Source organism: Coptis chinensis, chromosome 2, assembly GCF_015680905.1.
Source record: "Coptis chinensis isolate HL-2020 chromosome 2, ASM1568090v1, whole genome shotgun sequence".
Lineage (NCBI taxonomy): Eukaryota > Viridiplantae > Streptophyta > Magnoliopsida > Ranunculales > Ranunculaceae > Coptis > Coptis chinensis.
This window is the reverse complement of record NC_141457.1, coordinates 75208802-75217319: the sequence shown is the minus strand read 5'-3', so window position 1 is coordinate 75217319 and position 8518 is coordinate 75208802. Positions and strand designations below refer to the sequence as shown.

Here is an 8518-nt window from a genome sequence, read left to right as displayed (position 1 = left end):
AATTGGATGACATCGTGGATGGGAAATGACCCAGGACTATAGATGTCCAGAATGAGACGAAAGCCATTGGATCAGGATCAGTTCTGTGAGTAAGTGATCTCGTGTTTATCACGAGTGTTTAGTAAGCATGTGCCAGACACGTGACTAACTGCCTCTAAGCATAACAGCTCTCCAAGTCATTAGGAACTGATATGGACAGTTTCTAAACAGAAGGAAACTGAAGAGGGCAATCTTTGATGATAAGGAAGGAATCGTAATGACATATCTTTAAGAGTTACCTTTTAGATATAATCTTCTTATATACAATGAGATATTATGATCAACAAGGAAACCTACCTCTAATAAAATATGGTTTAGATTCAGACTTCCATAAGGAGAGAATTTCTAATAGGAAAGCAGAGTCCAAAGATGGAAGGGGACTCACAAGCAGTGAGGTTAACCCTAACCCTAGGATTCTCAAAGCTTTTCTTATATAAACCATAAGAATTCGCTCTTAGGAACTACGCAAAATAGGGTTTGATTATTCTAAATAAACAAGGAGATACGTAGGCAGCCACCAGGCAGTTCAACCCTGAATACTAAATCATCTCATCCCTTCTCCATCAAAAAAAAATGTTATGAATCACAAGGCATGGAGGAAGATCAGGGGATACTCAGAAAATCCCCTACATCTTTTGGCGCCGTCTGTGGGGACGAAAGCAGATAAACATTCGTTTTGAATGACTGATTTAATTTAAAAAACTTTTACCGTTGTAATAGCAGGAGCAAAGAAAACAAAGGGTAGCACTACCACCCGCAACATTGCTGTCAGAAAAGAAGAGCACGAGATGCCTGAAAGTGGGGAGAATATCGATCACCATGCTGATGATAGTAATCCCTTTCAAGGATAGGGAACTAGCACCGACAGGCTAGTTGCTCCCGGTGTAGGCCCTGGAAATGATGCTCAAGGAGAACGCCAAAATGGTGAGAATGTTATTCTTACCAACCCAGAGTCTGTTCAGGCAGTACAGCCTCTGGAATAGCAAACAAGCAACCTTGAGCGGGAGGTACAACTGTTGAGGCATTTATATCAATTTGACACAGGGAAGGAGCCGCTCATCGATCTCAATGGAGACAGCCTTCCAGAGGGCGATCGAGCTAGGAACCCAAGGCGTGGGGATCCAGTTCGGCACGAACCATCAGAATCAGAGTACAATAATTAGGATGAGAACTCGGATACGGCATCAGAATCAGAGTCAACTTACCAGGATTGTGATGTCAAACCCCGACACCAAAAAAAAATCTATAATAAGAAACTTACTACTAAAGAAAGCACATGGGAGACTGAGAAAAACAACCTGATCCGTCAGATGCATAGGATGACCGGTAAAGGAAGAAAAATGCAAGACTCTCTTGTTCAATCCGCTATAATGGGAGCAGGCAAATCTCCTTTGGCATCACGAGTAATGAGAAAGCCCTATCCCTGCGGTTATAGACAACCGAAGTTCAGTATCTTCAGTGGCAAGAGTTCAAAGCTTCCCTGTCTTAATCCACGCTGCAGTGGTACCACAAGTTATCTGAGCGGCAGATCAGGTCCTCAGAAGAACTGTTTAGGACTTTCGACACCATAACAACAATTTTGTGACCCATGGTTTTTTCCATTTGTGACGCCAGTTTGGCGTCAGTAAGTTTGTGACGGCAAGGTAGCGTCACTATTTGGTAAAAGCCGTGACTAAAACTCATACAATTACTCGAAATAAATGGCTGAATTTAATCAAATTAAAGTGACGGCAAGACCTCGTCAGAGACGTGAGAATAAACTTACAAAGAAAAAAGAAAGCCATCATTCAAAATCAATTCCCACGATCTCATCTCTCATTCACTCTCGAGCTCCCCCTTTTGAATTCAGTTCTCTATCACCGAAACCCTAACGCCCTCCTCATCTCAATCTTATCGAACCAGCAAGAATGGGTAACTAGGTACCCATGCCTGATTTTCGTGTTTTCACTCTTCTCTTTCAAGTCTCTGCAGCTTCAATGGTGAAACCACCAATATATCTTCTCAAATCAGTAATCAAGATGAAAATTGGTTCGAGAAGTTCCTCAGATTCCAATTAAAATTGAAAGGTAAGTTAAAATTTATAGGGTTTACTTTTTCAATCGTTGATTGTTTAATCAACAAAAATTTATAGGGTTTACTTTCTCAATTTCTCCGAAATTTTTTGCTGTTGTTGATGTTGATGTTGAAAGTGGTTACGATTGATACCTTGTTGAACGCAAAGATGATGTTATGCACGTTTACAAGGCTGCTCAGGTATATGATTTTTTAGTGTTTGACTCTAATTTTTAGGATCAAAATGCATCACAATTTAGTGTTTTTCTTTGAAAACGCATTGTGGCTTCTTCAATGACCATTAAAACTCATTTAAAAGCATTAAAACCCTCTTTTTTGGAAGGAATGGTGTCAAGCATTTCTTCATTTTGTTAAGTACCAAGGTGTTGGCACTGCACTTTACACTGGAGCACTATTTCACCAATAGTAGGCTAAGAAATGTATCTAGTTTTATTTATTTCCAATGTTTGCGTTATCCTTTGCTTGCCTTTATTTTCAATTCATGTGCATTTGTACGGATTCAGGACTATGGTAGGTAATCATGGTTCCTTTGTTTGCATAGCTGAACTACGACTCTAGATTTGTAGTCTTGTAGAGTCCAATTCTCAATATTCGATAGTTGTTTGTTGCCTGATTTGCAACTTGAGTACTTGCTAATCCTTTATTATGTAGTGTTCTGTTTGGTATCCATTTATTATAATGTATATATCATTAAGCTGATCCCACTATAATTAGCTAGTAACTGGACTAGATTGCATGAAATCATGTGAATTTTTGGCTACTTGACTACTTGAAGCACTCCTATACAACTTTTTTTGTATATGTAACTTCTAAATTCTCACTATTTGCCTTTATTAATGACACCGCACAATTCGTAGGAACAATGTGTAAGTTTAGTGGCACAAGTATGTTCTTTTAATTAGAATTGAAGGACTTATTAATTGGTTGAGCATATGATTAATTTATATAGAGTTTGTAAGATATAGGATAGGGGTATGTCTAAAAACTTATTTAATTATGATTGTTGAACAAATTATGTGTTTCTCTAGAGGCCTATTATATTCTTGACCCCTTTAATCTATTTTGCTCTCTTTCGAGAGTGTGTGCCCCACTTTGCATAAACTCCAAATGTAGAACCCCGTATATTTGGATTAGGAAGTAAACATCTTATGGGGTTTGAGGGGCCTTAAGTTGGTTTAGTTTAAAGACCCCCATTAGCATATAGAATGTTGAGTGATGGACATCCCAACTAATTGGGATTAACTTGATCTTTCGAACCCAATCCGGAGTACAAAACGGATAAGGTAAGAAACCCCTAGACCCATCTCATTATCTATCTTCTTCTTCTAGAAGATAGACCCATTTCAGTTCATTTAGGGGGTGAAACCCATGTGATAACCCCGTCAGTATTAAGACAGGACCAATCTTAGGACAGGACGAGTTTTGGAGTTTTTGGATGCTATAATATACCTTTTCTTGCTGTAAATCTCGGGCAAATCTCCTTTACTCGTTAGTCCCATTCTTCCTTGTCTTGTAGATTTGTAGTAGTAATTATTTCGTTCATTTTTATGCGCTCTTGAGATACTTTGTTGAATTAGATTTCCTTGGTTTAAGTAACATTTTTATTGGTTGAATTATTAACTATCTTAGGTTGTTGTATACTGAATTATGAATTCATCATACTATCTTAGGTCCTATTTCTAGGTATGGCAAGATCTACTAGAAAGCAGCCAAGAGCAGTTTGGAGAAAGGTTCTGACTATGCCAAGAAAGAGATGGAGCCGTACTTAAGCTTAATCTTGAAAAGGTGACATTCCAAATCTTTGTGTTTTTTAAAACTTTCAAGAAATGTTCAACCTCCTGAACAACCCCTAGACTTTAACCTTCTTTTCTTTTTATTGGTGTTGTCAATCAACTCCGACAACGCAAATGAGTTCACTCTCAACACTATGCGGTCAAGCTTATGTGGTGCAATAATACCAAAAGCTTGGGAATTATATGTACAACGCTGTTATCTATCTCTTTTCTTGAGTCGACACATTATGGTATCTGGCATTATAATAATGAGGAGGTGGTAGATTATGTCATAGCAATGGTTCTTTTAGTTTGTATCTAAGTTATTATGAATAGCCTACAAGGAACTCTTTCAGGTTAGATACAAGTCCTAGAGTTTAGTGTTTGACCATCTTTTTTTTTTTCAAAAAAGTTTTGAATGGACAGGGACTGTGTAATGTGCAGGTATTGCTAGAGGAACTGGCTAGTAGCATCTGGGTGCCTATGTCAACCTCCGAGCATTTTTTCTATTGTTGTGCACAAGAATATCAGCCACAATTCCTTGACTGAGCCAATTGGCGCTATATGTTCATTAGTTTGCAGAATACAAAACAAATGTATGATGAATTTTTTTGTATTACTTTTTGCTCATAGATGAACTTGAATACTTAATATGTGATCTTGAGTTGTAGTCAAGTGATTACATTAATTGAAATGGTATGTTGGTAGATTTTTTGATATATACTTTATGTTAATCATTTTGTGATACATGCTTTGTCAAATTTTGGTGTTTGGGGTTTTTGTGGTTGTATTTATGCAGGTGATTTAAGGGGGAGAAAAAAAAAACATGAAGGCAACCAAAAATGAAAGTTATTTTTTTTCAATTAAATGATATTTTGTGACGCCTGACTAATTGCAAAGGGCTGTCACAAATATTTGTGACGCCAGAATGCCGTCACAAAAAAAAGTGACACCACAGTGCTGTCACAAATTACTGACACCAAAATGGTGTCACAAATATTTGTTACGCTACAGTGCCGTCACAAAAAAAAGTGACACAAATTGAGACGCCAAATTTTTGACGCCAAAATGGTGTCACAAAAAATAATTGTGACGCCAAATAGCCGTCACAAATTTGTTGTTTTAGTGTAGTAATTCATAGATAGGTACTTGTGCAATAATCACCAACCAAAACGGATCGATGCACTGTTTAAGATCAAGAAAAAGGACGGAGAGGCATTAAGGTCCTACATACAACGGTTTATGGAAATTTCAATCCATATAGAGTCCTGTGATGAATAGACTGCTATAATAGCTTTCAAACAAGGGTTGGATGAAAACAACGCCTTATTCGTGTCCCTTTCCAGGAAACCACCCCGTGATTTGGAGGAACTCCTAGACAAGGTTGAAACTCATGCAGGGTGGGAGGAGAATGTCTTGAACAGACGTCAGGAAACAAAGAAGACTAATCGGATAACCCTTGTGGTCCCACGAGAGAGGAACAAGAACTCTTCACCTCAAAAGCCAAAGAGAGATCGTCATTGTAGTCGCCAAAGCGCTGAATCCCCATCAAAGGGGTGAATGCCCAGAGGGCAGTACCAAAATGTAGCCAATAATGGAGATGGAAAACTACAAAAGAAGCCACAGATGGAAGGAGCTGCAGAAGCTCTTCCCTCGATGGACATAAATTTCACCCCTCTGAACAAAATGCCAAACGAGGTCTTAGACTCAATCAAGAACTAGAGCTACCTCAAATGGCCAGCTCCACTCAAGCCAGGTTCTCTGGGTACCAGAGACCAGAGGACCTACTGCAAGTTCCACAAGAGTAAAGGTCACAGTATCAGAGCCTGTAGGACCCTGAAAAATGAACTACAGGACCTGATTAAAATGGGGTATTTGAAGCAGTTCGTAGCACACGAGCAGGCGAACGTAGTACAACCCGAGGAGATCAGCACGTCAGTTCAGGATCCCCTAGGTATTGGACCACTTAATGGCCAGCTCCAGATAAACATGATTTTAGGAAATGCAAGCAAACAAAGTGGGCAGGTCACATAAAAGGGTGCGCGATACCAAATGTGCGTCATCAAGCAAATGAGGATCATGAACAACGAATTGACTATGGATTGTGCTCAAGTTAACGTGTTACCCCACAAAGATCCACTCATCCTTTTCACTGAGGCCAACTGTCTCAGCATCCAGAGTCCACATGAGGATGCACTGGTTCTTACACTTCCTTTTAGAGATTACAAGTTGCATCGCATATTGGTTGATCCAAAAAGTTCAGCATATGTGTTATACTATGACGCATTAAAAAAACTACAGATTCCTGACTCTAAGATGGTCACCACCAACTCCAACCTGACCAGGCTGCACAGACTCCGCACTGTTCCCAGTACCTATCACCAATGTCTAAAATTCCCACATAATGGGAAAATTGAGACAATCAGAGGAGATCAGGTGGCTGCCAAAACATGTTACGCTCTTGCGACAAAACAGTCCCCACTCCCTTTTGAACCAATAGAGGTGGGGCAACCCGCCAAATAGAAATTACAATTGGATCCCTCTCTCTCGGACCTGGTCCCAAGAGAGAGGGAGGATCCCCCCTCACTGGAGCCGTTAGAGGAAGTGGAAATTGTAGGAGGAAGCTCGCCCAAAACCACTTTCATCGGCACCTTATTAAGTTCTGAATAGCGCCAGGCTCTAATACACTTCCTTCAATAACATAAAGACGTGTTTGCTTGGTTATTCGAAGAAATGCTAGGAATTAACCCCCATGTTGCATGCCACTGGCTCAATGTCCGCAGTGATGCAGTAGTAATCAAACAGAAACCGATAAAAATAGGTGTTGACAGATCCAAAGCAGTAAAAACCGAAGTTGAGAAGCTGAAGGCAGCTAATTTTGTCAGGGAAATTAACTTCCCCACCTGGATTTCTAACATTGTCCCAGTACGTAAGAAGAACGGGTCATGGAGAATCTGTATTGACTTCACAAATTTGAACCGCGTGTGTCCAAAAGACAGCATCCCTCTGCCACAGATTGACAAATTGGTGGATGCAACGGCTGGACATGAATTGTTATCCTTCACAGATGGGACATCTGGCTACAACCATATCCCATTTCATAAGGAAGACCATAAGCATGCTAGTTTCACAACTGAGGATAGCCAGTACTATTATCAGGTCATGCCGTTCGGACTGAAAAATGCGGGAGCTACGTACCAACGTTTAGTAAACAAAATGTTCGAAGGATTGATAGGCGACATTGTAGAGGTGTATGTAGACGATCTCTTGATCAAAAGCCTAAGACGTGGAGATCACTTCTCCTACCTGAAATGTGCATTTGACATTCTCCGAGAGTATCGCATGAAACTCAGCCCAGTGAAATATGCTTTTGATGTCTCCTCAGGGAAGTTTTTAGAGTATCTGGTTACTAAGCGAGGAATCGAGACAAACCAAGATCAGATCCGGGCGCTCATAGAAATGTCTTCACCAAAAAACATGAAAGATGTTCAAAAAGTTACAGGAAGGTTAGCAGCTCTGAACAGGTTCATCTCCAAGAGTTCAGATAATTGAAAACCTCTATTTCAATTACTGTGAAAAAATACCTTATTTGCATGGACGAAAGAATGCCAAAAAGCATTCGATTAACTCAAAATGTACCTGGGGGCACCACCAATCCTTTCCAAAGTAGTTGAAAGAGAAGTTTTGGGTCTTTATCTCTCTTCATCTAACTACGATATCAATTTTATACTGATACGTGTGGATGAAAAGAAGGTTAAAAAGCTTATCTATTTCTTGAGCCGGACGCTCCTACCAGCAGAAACAAGGTACCATAAACTTGAAAGAGTCGCTTTAGCACTTGTTTTTGCTGCAGAGAAAACCGTACTTCCAGTCCCACACCATCAGAGTGATCACAGAGTATCAATTACGATCAGTTCTAGAACGATCGAACAGGTCAAGAAGGCTAGCTAAATGGTCTATGCAACTGTCAGAATATGATATTATTTACGTCCCCAGAATCTCAGAGAAGGGTTAAGTACTAGCAGAATTCTTGGGAGATTTTCCAATGACCTACACAAGGTACGATTCAACCACCCCTAGTTCCGATGATGGCATCCAACCTAAATCTCCAAACTCCCATCCAGACCCATAGGAGTCGAGCTCCGAATGGCGGCTGTTTGTGGATGGATCTTCAAATGACAGAAGCGCAGGAGTTGGAGCTGTGTTAGTTACTCCTGACAACATGCGACTGGAGAAATCTATTCAGTTAGGTTGGAATGCCTCTAACAATGAAGTAGAGTATGAGGCGACACTTGCTGGCCTCACAATGGCTCTCGACCTGGGCTTAACACAACTCATAGTTTTTAGTGACTCACAGCTGTTGTGTTTCAAGTTGACAGAGGTTACGAGGCCAGAGATGAACGAATGGCTAAATACCTGGAACTAGTAAGAGGTCTTCAGAGCAAATTCGAGAATATTCAGTTTTATTAGCTGCTTCGATTGGAAAATTGACACGCAGATGCTTTGACATATGTTGCCTCAATGTTGGGCAACAACGAATCTCGCTCCATCCCTATAGAATTCCATAACAAACCTAGCATCCAAGCACCCACTATTACAACAGTTTGTGTTATTCCAGCCACCACACCAAACTG

General features: G+C 40.2%; 1 long non-coding RNA gene across 1 annotated transcript; it reads left to right on the top strand.

The window, feature by feature from the left end:
- Nucleotides 1–4146: 4146 nt before the first annotated feature.
- Nucleotides 4147–4605, top strand: LOC147517847 (uncharacterized). The gene is made up of 2 exons (XR_015213951.1): nt 4147–4240; nt 4329–4605. It is a non-coding gene; the product is annotated as an uncharacterized LOC147517847 (long non-coding RNA).
- The last annotated feature ends 3913 nt before the right edge of the window (nt 4606–8518 follow it).